A 15498-nucleotide genomic window follows, 5' to 3' on the forward strand; every position below is an offset into this window, starting at 1 on the left:
TGTGTGCCATAGGACCAATACTGTTTACTAGTGGAGAGTCTTCTTTAGCATAAGTGGCATCAGCCTGTGCTGTTTTGTTGTTTTTTTGAGCAGGAGGATCAGATTTGTGTCTCTGTGATGTTCCGAGTGGCCACGGTGCATATCCTAGTGATGAATGACATTCCCACTGTAGACAGCTGTGTAGCATACACAATAGGATTGATCATGTATACCTTATCCTTCATATTACTTTGCCACTGTGTCTGATTCCATCCTGTTCATTGAAACTGATGGAGCCAGTATAGTTCTATACATTATACACAGATCATGGTCCCAGTTTACAAGGGTGTGGGTACAACCAAGTCCAACAGATTCAGTGCGCCAATTCTGGGTGGGAGGATGGCATGTAGTTACCGGAAGAGCTGGGTTCTGTTCCCAGCTGTGCAGCAGAACTCCTACAAAGCCTCAGAAAGCCACTACACCTCTCTGTACTCCAGTAGGGATAATAAACTGAGCACCATCACAAGGGGTCCGTTTACTCAATGTGTGCAGAGAGCTGAGCTTCCTCCAAATGTGGAAGTGTCCAGCCCTGGGATTTTGGTGTGAGTCCATCGCTGTTATAATGATTAAGACTATTATTCTACATTTCTTTATGCATTTGTCAAAACAAAAATGCAAATTCAAAATAAAGGAAACAATTTCTGCTGGATCTGGGGGTTTTGCCCATCTGTCTGCATTCTATTTGCCGGTCTGCCCAACACTCTGTTACAAGCACTCAGTGTATACCTAACTCCGCTGGCATGGGAGCAGACTTAGGCCAGGGCTGAGCCCCTTTGAAAAGCCTTTGCTCAGCCTGATTTTCCAGATGGCCATCTTGGTTGTCAGGCCACAGTCCTGACTCTTTTGAACAAATACTTGCTACCTTTCCCTCATTTTGTAGAAGTCTTTCTTTTCACAGCAGGATGGGCTAGTGGTTAGAGCCCTAGACTCGCAGTCTAGAATCCACAGTTCTACTCCCTGCTCTGCTACTAACCTGTTGGGCAAATCACTTCCCTGCTTCATGACTCACCTTTTCCATCTGTTAAATGGGTTTTAATGATATTTACCTCCTTTGTAAAACGTTTGGAGCTCTACCAATTATCCTGCCAGGTCATGCACACAAGTGAAAGAGGAACGAGGATTTAGCCCACGTTATTCCTCACAGCCCTAGTGCCGAAAATGAAACAAATCAGAAGTAGACCAATTCAGGGACAAAAGCTGTGCTGAATGCAGAAAAGGTGAAATGTTAAGTTCCCTCTCCACACAGTATCACAGGGTCAGCGCTCTAAGCAGAAAGAACCACCCTCCCTGTTGGGCCTCCCCTCCCCCCAGCAAAATGAAAGGAGACTTCGTTTGACAGAGCTTTTAAATATTTTATAAAGAGAGTAAGAAAATACAGGCAGTTTCATGGGGCTTCTTCAAGGTCCTAGTGCCAATCACCTGTTTTTTAACAGATAGTTAATGTGATCATGGCTAGCTGACTGACATACATTGAGATAGATAGCATTTGCAATCCAGAGAGACTGAGGAACTAGATAAATTATGAGCCAAACCCTGCTGGCTTTTCTCCTGTGGGCAGTCTATCTTGAGATAGTGTTACAGCACAGAGGCTGCATCCGGCAAAATGGTGAGCCCTCTGGTCCCGATCCAGCAAAGTGCTTAACATGAAGCACGTGAATAGCCCCACTCTCAAGGCCCCTATAGGACTGAAACCTAAAACTCTCACAGATGGAGGCCCTAGAGCTAGAACCTTCCTTCCTTACCTCTGTCAGGTGCTATGTTTGCCTAATTTAGGCCTTGATCCTGCAATCACACGGTTCTCTAAATACACATGAAGCTGCATTAACTTCATGTGGGTAGGCCCTTAAGATCACACAGAATCCTATTTGAGTCAGAGAGGCTCCACATAGGCACAGGGTGTCTATTTGCACAGATAAAATTACAGGATTGGGGGGCTTAAATTGTAAATCCTTCTGAGCAGGGGCTGGGTTTATTTTAATCTCTATAGACAGCCATGCATAGTGATGGCACTACAGGGAGGAGCTACCACCATTAATAAACAATATATTAAATACTATAAAAATCAATAGCTGTATTCACACACTGGGAATTTGAACCTGTTGTTTCAGGGAGGTGCTGGCCCTTCAAACCCAGTACAAATCTAACCGCTGGAAGTGAGAAGAGTGGGGTTGTTTCATGTCCCCAAGCGCAGCAGATTCAGTGAAGAGAAGACACAGATTTCAGTGCTATGATGAAAACGGAATCCAGTGTAGACTCTGCAGGGGATTTTTAGATTAAAATGGTTTGTCAAAATCCTCAAACAGACTCTTTTAATCAGGTCAGTGCAAAATGATGTGCCTCAAAGGGTTTATTGTTTGGAACCTCATTTCTATGCAGCTTTCTGGGTGGGAGATATCTCTGGATCCCCTTCTGTCAGCTCAGAGTCTGCAGCACTCCCCAGAGCCAGCCATTCAAACAGCTCGAGATGGGACAACGGCCATTGTAGCTGTGCAGGATACGTCCACGTTTATGCCTGCAGTCCTGCCTGCCTTGGCTTCAGTAGGACACACGACACAGCCACATAAACCCTCCTCGTGTTCTGTGGAAAGGAGACCCCATCTTTCACACTCTGTCTCGGCGGGTGTTTACAACCCAGACACTTTTCTCACTGTGGGGGCAGATTTCCTTGGCACCCTCATAGGCTCACAGTCCTTGTGGCAGAGCAGTACTGTGATCCATGCCCACCCACCCACAAGCCCCCTGCAGACAAAAAGAAGGCGTCTGGTACTGTAGGAAATGTGGATCAAATTCTAAAGGCCAATTAATACTGAGGAGGCGATGGATGCTGCCCACAAAACCCTTTACAGCCCAGCCTGACTTACAAAGCCAAGCAACACAGGGTGAGATTTTCCAAAGCTCTCGGTGTTGGCCTAACTCCTCCACTCCTTTTGCAGTCAAGGATGAACTCTCCCATTGATGCCAGTGGGAGCTGAGTTAGGCTAGTGCAAGACACTTGAAACCCCGCCACCACCTGGCCCTGGGTATCCAGAGGTAAGACAGAGAGCCCAATAATATCACCAGTTCAGCACTGCCTATGTGAGGGTCTCAAAGCACTTTACTAGTATTAATAAGCTTAGCCTCACAACCTCCAAGAGAGATGGGAAAGTACTGTCCCTATTTCACAGATAACAGAAACTGAGGCAGAAAGAAGGGAAGTGACTTGACCCAGTATCACCCAAGATGTCTGTGGCAGAGCTAGGCATAGAACTTCAGATTCATAGACTGGACTGCAGATGCCACCAACAGTCTCAACTCAGAGCCGACTCTGCGTTCTCTTCATTTATCTCCTCTCCCTCCTGCTATTTCCCTGTATTTGCATCCTCAGCAAATTAGGGTGTATGTAGATGTGCTCAGGTTTTTTTATTGGGCATGACTGAATCTTCTTTTTCCTCCTGCATTTTAATACAACTAAATGCAAAGTTAAACGTCAAGGAACAAGGAATGCAGGTCACACTTTACAGAATGGGTGACTACTGGATCTTGGAAAGCAGTGCCTCTGGAAAGGTCACAGTGGACAAGCAATTGAACATGCACTCTCAGTGCGACGCTGGGGCAGAAAGAGCTAATATGAACTTTGAGTGTATAAACAGGGGAGTAAGCGAGTCGGAGAATGCCGATGATTTTACCTCTCTATACAGCATTGGTGAGACCGATACTGGATACTGTGTCCAGTCCTGGTGCCCATATTTCTTAAAGCGTTGAACAGTTGGAGAGGGTGTAGAACAGAAGCCGGAGAAACGACGTAAAGGCTGGAGAAACTGCCTAACAGCGAGTGATTTAAACAGCTCGGTCTGTTTATCTTGTCAAAAAGAAGATTGAGAGGTGACTTGATTACAGTGTATAAGTACCTTCCTGCGGAGAAAATAGCAGGCACTAAAGGGCCCTCTAATCTAGCCGAGGAAGGCAGAACAAGAACCAATGGCTGGAAGCTGAAGCCAGACACATTCAGACTGGGAATATGGCACGCATTTTCAACAGTGTGGGCGATGAACTACGGGAACAAACTACCGAGGGAAGAGGTGGATTCTCCATCTCTTGATGCCTTTGCATCAGGACTGGAGGCCTTTCTGGATGAGCCTCTATAGCCAAGCACAAGTTACTGGTCTCAATACAGGGGTAAATGGGTGGAATTCAATGGCCTGCACTGTGCAGGAGGTCAGACTAGAACAGATGATCTAACTGTTCCCTCTGGCCTTAAACGCTCTGAATCCTCCTCTTCTGCTAAACATCCCCTCTCCTTTCCCAGTTCTGCTGGTGAATGAGTGTCCCTCTGCCTCCCTGCCAAGCAAAGGGAGAGTGCTCCGGCTGGAAACAACCAACTGAAACACCATTCACTCTAAGACTCCTTCCTCAGCAGACTCTCTACTCCTGCCTTTCTGCTCCGCCTTCTTCATCAGAGGAAGGCCTGCAGGCCACCACAGTGGGGAGAGCTGCTGCGGTGGGTGAGTCGATAACACTGCTGTGAATTCTCAGGTTGCACGTGCACTGCAGTCCTGCTCAAAAGCAGATTTACATGGCATGAGGCCCCCAACGACAGGGGGGCCCCCCAAAATGCAGACAAATATCTGACAACCTGCCCCCGAGTCCCAGCTGGCAGCACAGCAGGGCTCAGGCAGGCAGGCTGTCTGCATGCTGTGGCTTGTGGCCCCGCACCGCTCCCGGAAGCAGCCGGCTGCTGGCACATCTCTGCGCATCCCTGGAGGGGAGGGGGTGTCTTCACGTGCTGCCCCCGCCCCAAGCACCGACTCCGCAGCTCCCATTGGCTGGGAATTGTGGCCAATGGAAGCTGTGGCGGTGGCACGTGCAGGCAGCGGCACACAGAGACCTCCTGGTCCTAGCCACTGCCAGAGGGGTATGTGTGCTGGTCGCTTTGGGAGCCATGCTGCCCTCCTCAACCCCCTCCCGCACCCCAAACCCCTGCCCCAGCCCAGAGCCCGCACCCCAAACCCAAACTTCCTCCCAGACCCCACACCCCTCACCCCTTCCCACAGGGGAGATAAGAGAGAATGTTTTTCTTGGCTGGGTCCCAAGTGGGGGACCCCACAAAAAATGAAGCTGCACCCAGGGCCCCACTATCTATAAATCCACCACTGGTCCTGCTGCATCCTGGGGACTTTCCCCTGCCATTCACAGGTGAGACAGCCGATCCTCCCAGACTCCTGGGGGAGACAGGGCAGCGTGTGAGAAGGGGAAGGAGCTGGAACTGACTAACAGCAAGGATGACCGGTACAGTTCCCTGGCTATGTTTTAATATGTGATCCCCTTACAGTGCTGAGAGTTTCTGCCCTGAGAGTTGCTTATTTTGGCTCATGCTTGTGCCACAAGACAGACAGAACCTTGTTGCTTTCAGCGTAGACAGAGATTGATCAAACTCCAAGGCTCAGCATGAGGTAGGTGAGAAAAAACATAAGCATGCATTACACACTGCGACTGCAGCAGGATGGGCGTCTGCTGTCAGGCATGCAGGTTATAAATGCATGCAATGGGAAGACCTTCCCCTGCAGTGTAGCCATGCCTCCCCTGTCAGCAATTTGGGGCACATTTCATGCACTAAGCAAGGCTGGGCCCACTTGGTGCTCAGAGAGGAGACCTAGAAGGAGAACACAGGGGCTGCAGGAAGCTGCACTGCCAATTCAGTTCTGTCATTCAGGTCAGAACCTGCCCCTGCCCCTGCCCCTGCCCCTGCCCCATCGTAGCATTAAGGGGGACCAGTGTTTCTAGAACAGCAGCCTTGAAGACGAGATGCAAAACTAGGGCCCTGACTGCTTGCCAGGCCCACGGGCCTTATCCCAGGGGCTAGCTCATACATCCCAACGTTTCAAGGGGCTAAGGCAAGACCAAGTTGGTCACCATCAATTCCTGCGGAGCCAAGCCTGCTGCAGCCACTGGTCCCCACGCCTTGCCCACTGAGTCTGTGCCATGCTCAGCTTCCACCCCTCCAGTCAGGCCCACCCAGGTGCAGCATCACTCCCCATCTGGAGCTCCCCTGCAGCCACTGAGCATGCCTGGTGGTGGGACTGAACATGCGCAGGAGTGGGCGAAGCGGCTGCTCTCCCTGGCTCTGCCCCTGACAATGGTCTGTACCGGGCGTAATGTGTGTCTGGCTGCAAGCAGCACCGAATGCAGGAGATGTTCTACTTCAAGCAGGACAGGAGGCCAAAGCGGAACAGGTTTGTGAAACCAGGGACTGCAGAGTTGCCAACGCTGTATTTCAGAAATAAAGGACTGTTTTCTTAGCACCTCCACCCCACCCCAGCCCTCCTCCTGATATTAATTATTATCATCATCATCATTTCGGAATCTCCTGGAGGGACAGAGTCACCAGCACGGAGGTGCTCAAATGGGCCAGTATACCCAGCATGCAAACACTCCTCAAACAGAGATGCCTCCGCTGGCTTGGGCACGTGTGCTGAATGAACAATGGGCCCATCCCAAAGGATATTCTCTATGGTGATATGGCATCTGGAAAAAGACCCAAACATTGCGTTTCAAGGATGTGTGCAAGCAAGACCTCAGAGAAATGGACATGGATGTAGACAAATGGGAAGATCATACACTCAAGACTGCAGCCTTTGGAAACAAGAGCTAAACAAAGGTCTCTGGAGTTACAAGAGGAAACTGTCCAGCTTCTCAGAGGAGAAGGCAGAGGCAAAAGGGTCGAAACATCACCTTAAAATGTGACAGATGCAGCAGAGATTGTCTCTCTCAAGTGGGTCTCTTCAGCCACGTTTGCGGATGTCATAAAACCAACTGAGTAAATTCTTTACCACTCAGGGGCGCATACCTATGGTCTCTCGAGACTGAAGGATGTCTACTAATACATCATTTATAATAATGCTAAGCAGCACTCACCTACATTCGCCAGGGGTATTTCTGCTGCTTTCTGCAGCTCCCGTTCTTGTTGTACAGAGATGAAAAAATAAGGATCATCCCTTGTAATAAGGGCCTGCCGGCAACCCAAGGCGAGAGGTGTGGGAGCTCGTCACATAGCAAACTTCATCGCCCCTTCGTCTGCTGGTTATACTACAGAACTTCATGAGTGTTGTTTTATACTGGCCATGCATGGGATTTGGGGGATTTTTGAGTACAGATGCTGGGTCAGCTTCTGCTCTTGGCTACTGCAATGTATTGAAAACTATGTCCAAATTACAAGCTGTCACTTTATGTTTTAAGGTTTTTCTTCCTCCTGCTTCCTGGCTAGGGGGCTCTGTGGGGAAGTATGCAATCTAGGCCAAACAGCAGTCTGTTTGCAGGCAGACAGCTTTGAATAAGGTGGGATGAGTTGTTCCTCTCTGACTTTCTCTCTGTGTTTTATCCTTCCGAATGGTAAGAAATAAAGTTGTGTTATGTTGCAAACTTCCAGCAAGAGTATTTATATTTTTCTCTAACTTATGTTTGTGTGATGTGAACATAGCAGTTACCTTGGCATAAAACCGTAGCAATGCCACTGACTTCACTGGATTTATATCGGGGAGAGAACAGAATTCTCCCTACAGACTTGAAGAGGTTCTGCTAACCATTTTGTAGGCTTTACTTTCTATTCTCCAAACACAGCTACACCCATCTTCCTCTTAAGTATTCAGATTAATGCAGGCCAACAGGTCTCTCCCATACTAGGGAGAATTATAATCAAAACTACCACTAGAGGGCACTAAAATACTATTGTCCAGATCAGGGGTCAGCAACCTTTCAGAAGTGGTGTGCCAAGACTTCGGGCTGGTCTACACTACGGGGAAAAATCGATCTTAGATACGCAACTTCAGCTACGTGAATAATGTAGCTGAAGTCGAATATCTCAGATCGGATTACTCACCTGTCCTCACTACGCGGGATCGATGTCCGCGGCTCCCCCTGTCGATTCCGGAACTCCGTTGGGGTTGGTGGAGTTCTGGAATCGATATAAGCGCGCTCGGGGATCGATATATCGCGTCTAGATGAGACACGATATATCGATCCCCGAGCAATCGATTGTAACCCGCCGATACGGCGCGTAGTGTAGACGAAGCTTTGATTTATTCTCTGTAATTTAAGGTTTCGCGTGCCAGTAATACATTTTAACGTCTTTAGAAGTCTCTTTCTCTAAGTCTATAATATATAACTAAACTATTGTTGTATGTAAAGTAAATAAGGTTTTTAAAATGTTTAAGAAGCTTCATTTAAAATTAAATTAAAATCCAGAGCCCCTTGGCCCGGTGGCCAGGACCTTGGCAGTGTGAGTGCCACTGAAAATCAGCTCGAGTGCCACCTTCGGCACGCGTGCCATAGATTGCCTTTCCCTGGTCCAGATTCTCCTCTCGCAGTGGGTTTACACCTGTGGAGCAGTTGCTTGCAATCAACACCAGCAGAATGATTTTATCATGTTTAGTGTAGTTGTAGCCATGCCAATCCCAGGATATTAGAGAGACAAGGTGGGTGAGGTAATATCTTTTATTGGACCAACTTCTGTTGGTGAGAGAGAGAAGCCTTCAGGCACACAGAGCTCTGAAGAAGAAGAGCTCCATGTGGCTCGAAAGCTCGTCTCTTTCTCTCTCTCACCAACAGAAGTTGGTCCAATAAAAGATATTGCCACACCCATCTTGTCTTCCTGATATTTAGTCATCTACAGGCAATGTCTATTTGCATATTCAGTCATCCAGTTTGTGCACATATCTTGGATGGCTGAAGCCTGGCTGTTCACTGCCCTGCATCGAGCACAGTTATTTATACATATGCAAAGAGAGAGTAAAACGCTGCTCTGGCACTTTGGTAGCTTTTCACACCCTCTTTGAACAGATGTAGGGGGCTCCACAAGACGCAAGGCCACAGAGCCAGGCCCTGCACACACAGGTGCAGGCAAGTATGCATTTTTGCACGTTGACCTTGGAGCTATGCATGTAAATACCTGGCCCCCAGAATGCAACACTGCACCTAGTTGCATAGTAGTTGATTTCACAGGGTGAACAGCAAGATTGATTTCCCTTCCTGGTCAATACTGAGCTCACTTACGTCATTATTTACTGCTCAGGCCAATAAATATTGCAGTTCCCCTCACCCGAATACAAAAGGACCCATTGTGCACTCTGTCAGCTAGCTAAACTCTACTGATTTCCCTGGGCTGCATCCGAGTAAGAGCAGAATTTGGCCTAGCCCCTGCTCATTGCCCATTACATTTGATTCATGGTCCAGAATTCCTGACCCTAACAACTGACAATGACGCAAAGGAGATAACACCAGGTCCAGGGGTGACAGAACGAGGTCTGACCCCAGGAGATGGAGAGAGGATGAGAGCTGCTCTCTGGCTCTGTATCCACCACCCCTACAAGGCAGAATAGCACTAGGAGGGAAAAGGGTCTGTTTACACTGTATGTATTATAGTAGCCCCAGGAACAGAGAAATCTATCTAAGCAAGGGAGAGAACTGTGCATGGCTCAGAAAGCAGGATATTGGGGATAAGAGGGCCAGCCTTAAGGATGAGAGATGACAGCAAATGTTTGGGGTCCCAAGTTTTAGACTCAAGCTGGGCCCCCCAGCAGAATGAGTGGAGCTAGAAGGGGTGGCCACGTCCCACCCATTCTCCCTCTGCCTGCATAGAGGGGACTGGAGGGAGGCTTCATCAGGTGCTAGTGAAAGCTGGTCTGGGAGCTGAGACTCTGACCATGAGGGGGAGGGAGCGAGAGCTGTGGGAGAGGGAGCAGGGGGAAAGGGAGCAGGATGGGGTGATGGGGAATAAGGAAATGGGAGGGGAAAGGCGAGACAGTGATGGGGAAGGAGGGGGAAAGAGAATGTGAGCGAGAAAATGAGGGGAGAGCAATGGGAAAAGAAGGAAAGTAAAAGTACATGAGGACGACGAGAGCGAGGGAAAAGGAAAAGGGAGCAGCAGGAAGGAGAGAGAAAGTGAGGGAGAGAGATAGTGAAAGGGAACTGTATGTGAGAGAGAGAAAAGGAAAGAGGGGGGACCGTCCCTCCCAGGAAAGGCAGAGCGCGGCTCTAAGCATATTCACTGTCTTTTCTACAGTTCTGTTTTCACCTTGTGCTGCTGGGCGAGTCATCATGCAGGGCCCAGGCAGGGATTGGCTGGCTAAAAATGCCTCTCTAATCTCCGTGCTGATCTTTACCCCCCTCCTCCCCATCTGCTGTGACCTTCCTGCCAATGTGCAGAGCGAGAGAAGGACCCAGTAGGCGTCCCTGGCAGCTGGATCCTATACAGTAGGGGAGGCAGCCAGCCTGCAGGGTCTTCTGCCTGACAGGTGCTGAACCTCGCCTTTCCACCAGCCTCCCATGGTCTCTGCTGTCACTTCTCAAAGGTAAGTCATGGGCTGCACTCTGATCTCTTGTGGGCAGCGGGACCGTGGTTTGAGGCTGGCATGTAAGGCTTTTTAACCGGTGACTACACCGGCATACCATGCTAACCTTGGCTGGGATGAGGGGCCAGGACTGGCTGGGGGCGTGTGGCTCACACATTCCTCCAGTCGACCTGCTCTGCGACTCAACCTAGAAAACACCTGGGAAGAGAGAGAGGAGGCTAAGGGAAGCCTGTAACTTTCCACTGGGATGGGCTGGAGTCAGGTGGCTGCGGAGAGCCGTTAAACAGGGTGAGGTCCTGCTCCGAATGATGGGGCAGCTGGCATTTCATTCCTGTCCACACAGATGAGTGCAGGAGTAAGACACACGGGGGCAGCTCCACTTGTGTTTCCACTACACACGCCTGTGCAGCAGGGAATTTCCTGCTCTGTTATCTGAAGTTGCTTGGGGCTGCTCAGCTCAGAGGCCATTTACCTTACCCCTTTTGTGGCCTCCCAGAGTCTTTGCTGGCCTGAAAATGATCTAAGGCCCCAAGGCTCAGATATACGTGGAGCACTGTAACACTTCAATAAAGGGGCCAAAGACAGAAAATGACAATGAGGGATGTGTTGTCATAGGGGCTACATCTATAAGACACTTACAGGACTCCAGCAGGAGCTGTGTGCAGTCAGCATCTGGCAGCATCAGGCCTATAATGATTGTAGAAGGAGTAGAGAGCTTATAACATATGTAGTATGTAATATCTACCATGGACAGTATTATATAGTGTGTACTAAGAACACTGGACTGTATATTATGCACCATGAATCACACACTGAGCCTGTAAGATGTTACCTAGAGTCAAATTCTGGAAGATGCTGGTTAGAAAACCCCACACACCAAGCTCGAGGACTCAAGGATGAGATGAGATGAGAGTGTCCCTATTATGGCTTCCCCTGCAGAGACCCCTCTGCACACCCCCACCATGACAAGAGCAGAAGGGCAGGACCTTGGGATCGCAGGGAAGGATCTGCATATTTATGTGACTATGCCCCTGATCCATACAGCCCATGCAAACAGATTATTCCAGGGGAAAGGAGCTGTTGCTGGCTGGGATACAAGCACCCCCAAATATTGATCTTGCAGCAGACACATGCACTTGTTATGGGGCCATTTTCCATAAGACCAGAATTTGGTCCATAGAGCTACACAGGTGGCATCCAAAACCCCACCTTTTTGGATGGCTGTGATTATAGTTTGCTCTCTCCCTTCTCCTGGGTGCCATCTCAGAGGTGAAAACCTGGTCCCGTTTTGAGATCAGCTGTTCTGCAGTTAGGAAGTAGGCACCCTTGAGCATTCCAGCATCTGGCGCTCTGAGGTTGCTGCCTTTTTACATTCCCAGCCATTTCTGATGGGGTCACACAGAATATAGGAAACAGACTAGAAACAAAAATGTGAAACTGACCAGGCTGGGGTTCCTGTCACAGCTGAGTGAAGACACAGGAAACAAACACCACCAATGGTGATGAGTATCTAGATTTTTAAAGTTCCTTCAGTTTGCGTTAGGCCTTACTGGCATCTGGTCTGCACTTGATTTGCATGCCTGCTTCATGCCAGATCAGTTCAAGCTACATGACTTTGCCACTTACACCCTGATATAAATTATTCGGTCGGGGCTTAGTCCTCAATCGCACCAACTTTCTGCCTCCCAGGATTCTGGGGCTGCCCAGAGGCTAAACCAGCCCCTAATATACATTAGTGTAGCCCCAGGGCTGCACTAAATTCTGCTCAACATTGCCGCAATCCAGCCCTGCTTGCATTCATTTGATGCTCTGTCCCTTCCCTGGCCTGCCCGCTAGGTGGATTTGAGGAAGTGGACTGCATGAAGCTGGAGCCGCACAGAGGGGATTCAACCTGAACAGAGGCTCTGGCACTAGGTGTAAGAGACCACTGAATTGGGCCCCTGATTTCTGAACCAGACAGAAAGTCCCATATTAAGGCTTTTGGGAGCCTAAAATTAGCCCCTCCCCAAATCTGGATTCGGACTGGTATTCTAAGTGTAGAATTCAGGCACCTTTCTCTGTAGCCTGAGTTTGAGGCCTGGACCCAGTGGGTTGAACTGTGCTCTCTCTTTCACTAGTGCAAACCAACAGTAACTTCACTGGAGTCACTAGGGTTACACTGGAGGAAGAATAGGCATGAGATGGGAATCAGGCTCAGTGTCCCTGATCAGCTACAGATGGTGCAGTCAGGGCCAGCTCCAGGCACCAGCTTATCAAGCAGGTGCTTGGGGCGGCAACTCGGGAGTGGGGTGGCAGTTTCAGGGATTCAGCAGCAATTCGGCGGAGGGTCCCTCACGCCCGCTCGGCCCAAAGGACCTCCCACTGAATTGCCGCAGATCGCAATTCTGATCGCTGCTTTTTTTTTTTTTTTTTTTTTTGCTGCTTGGGGCAGCCAAACCCCTGGAGCCGGCCCTGGGTGCAGCAGTGCTAATTTTGTGCCAGGGCTTGGCAGGGCTGAGCCCTGCCACCTCTAGGCTTGGCAGGTCAGAACCCCGGCACCTTTGAGCTTGCTGCATAGGTTATGAATTGTTTGAGCCCTGGCACTTCTTTCATCACAGATTAAGCACTGTGGTTAAGTGAGCAAAACTGAAAGATCCAGGCAGAACAGCTCGCTGAGGCAAACAACTGGAAGACATTAAACAACCCAATAGACTAGGAAATTCCCCAGCTATGCTGGCAGCGGAGGGAGATGACACAAAAGAGATCAGCAGAAAATCCCCATCACTCCTTACGCTAGGCAGCTATAGCAGGTATGATCATCCCAGGTCAGGCTGTCTTTGGCTGGCTGGTCTCCCTAGGCTGGCTTTGGTATTCGATCTCCATTTCCAGTGTCAGAAAACCCCATCCCCTGACAATTGTTGTCTAGAGACCCCATGGCCTAGACATGTCAGCTGAATGCGGGTGCAGGCTCTGGCTGTAATCTGAACTGGCTTCTCCAGTGACACATTAGGCTCCATCTTCAGGCTGCAGCCTGTATCAGAGACTCCAAGGTGCATTACTGCCTGCTGCTTAGTATCCATGGGCTCTCACTGGGCCTGTATCACATATCCCAGCTCGGCGCTGCTGACTCATGCTTGACATACACAGGCTGCAAGTGCAGGTAGTATTAGCAGCTGTCCTCTGTGGCAGGTGTAACCAAGGGGAGCCATTACCACTCTCCTTTCACGCCAATAGCACTGCAGCATTTGATCTGGGATATTTGTGTGGCGCAGGAGCTGGTAGGGGAGTCATCAGGGTCTCTCCATGCACACACAGCAGGTGCATGGAGCGAGGAGAGCTCTCTGTGCCACTGCGCTGGGAGCTCTGCTTCCTCGCTGGCCAATGGCAGTGCTGCTAGGCCTTTACATTCTCCAGTCACCGGCCACACACGGTGCTACCCATTCACTTTCTCTGCCCTGTCTGTAAGAGGCTGGGCAGTGATTGCCTGCAATACCCTCCCCAGGTAACATGCCTATTGGGAAAGGCTAAGCAGGCTCTATGGACTCACTATTGCAGGTAGTTACCTCCTTAGATACAAGGGAGATGGGTGTGGCTCTCTGAGGAGAGAACAGGATCTAGGGTGAGGGCTGAGCCATTCAAATGGAGGAGCCCTGGGAGCAGGCAGGCCTGGGGAGAAGGTCTGAGCTGATCTTGATATTCTATTACTGTTACTTCCTTCACGAATAAAGCCAAAGCCCAGGCAGGGGGTGAGTTTGTACTTGACGCGGTGCATGGGCTGTGTTTATAGAGCAGGTCAGGAAAGGCACCTGCATGCACTCTTCTTAATGGTACAGACTCCTTTAGCTACTTTGCTTCACGAATGCAGGTCACTTCCACCTATTCATGGGACTTGCTCTGTTATTGATGCTATCACTGCAGCTATAGAAATGTGATAGCTCTCAAATAGAGAGATGCTAGTGGAGTCTGAGGATACTACCTGGACTGGCCTTTGGGGTTAAGACTTTACCAAGTCATCCTGGTTGAAATTCACCACCTCTCTACCTCTGGTACTGACCTGGCCCCCATCGCTGGAGTATCTGAGCGCCTTCCAGCCTCTAGTATAATTATGATCCTTACTCCTGCAAGCAGAGCAGGGCAATTGTCTGCATAGTACAGATGGGGAACTGAGGCACAGAGATTGAATGACTTGCCCAAGGTCACAGAGGGGGCCTATAAACTGGGTCTTCCCAAACCTAGGCAATTACCCTAACACCCCCCCCACACACACACACTTGCACACAGACTCCAAGCAAATGGGCTTTGTACAGGGAAATTCAATGGAGCTGGGCAGAGACAGGCAGGATTCAGCGCAGCCATAGACAGTTGTCTGAAATAGTAGCCACGCCCCATTTACATTGCCTTCATCTGAGTTTCCAGGCACTGGATCCATCTTGAGTGTAGCTTGAGTGAACACTGGGACAGCCGATTCAGGCCCCACCTCCCTGCTGCCCGAGGAGATGGCTTGCTCAGGCAATGCCATGGCTGGTAACTGGAAAAGGGAGCAAGAAGAGGCCTCTGAGGAAGATTAAAGCAACAAGATCATCAGCTCAGCCATATCAGCTGCCTGGTGAAATGGTGCTGACCCACCCTGCTGGGCTGGGACCCTCCTGTCCCTTATCTGAACTGTCTCCTCCAGTTAACAAGTGCCTGTCACAACCAGTCAGGCCAGACGACCTGATCTTTTTCAACCACGTTTGCTAGTGCTGATAAAGCTGCCCAGGGAGGCAGGATAGGCTTAATAGTGAAAGCATTGCGAAATACAGGCCAGGTGGTTGCTGTGCATTATGGGAAACTATCAATTAGCTACGTGTGAGAGAGAGAAAGAATGAGTGAGTAACAGAAGAAGAGAGAAAGGCAGGGGGAGAGCAGCAGAGAGATAAAGAGAATGAGAAAGACACAGAGAAGATGTGTCTACGCTAAGAGCCTGGAATTGCAGTAAGTCTGAATTTAGTCCTAGGTGGAAACCACTGCTGAAATGTTAATGGCCCTAAGTGGCTGGTTCCTGAACCTCTCCAGCTCATCCCTCACAGAATCATTTTGGCACATCCATGCACCCGCCAGCCATGGCTGTTCCCAGTGGATTTTTAGACTCCCGAAGCACCTCTCCCACAGCACCTGG

General features: G+C 49.6%; 1 protein-coding gene across 2 annotated transcripts in view; it reads left to right on the forward strand.

Annotated features, from left to right (window-relative positions):
- Nucleotides 1-10018: 10018 nt before the first annotated feature.
- The window catches only part of PACSIN1 (protein kinase C and casein kinase substrate in neurons 1), a 61589-nt gene continuing 56109 nt past the window's right edge, over nucleotides 10019-15498 (forward strand). For both annotated transcript variants that reach the window (XM_032792642.2, XM_032792640.2), the window contains exon 1: nucleotides 10019-10361. The gene's annotated coding sequence lies outside the window, so the exon portion shown is untranslated. The remainder of the gene's footprint in view (nucleotides 10362-15498) is intronic.

The sequence above is a fragment of the Chelonoidis abingdonii genome, chromosome 4 (assembly GCF_003597395.2).
Source record: "Chelonoidis abingdonii isolate Lonesome George chromosome 4, CheloAbing_2.0, whole genome shotgun sequence".
NCBI lineage: Eukaryota > Metazoa > Chordata > Testudines > Testudinidae > Chelonoidis > Chelonoidis abingdonii.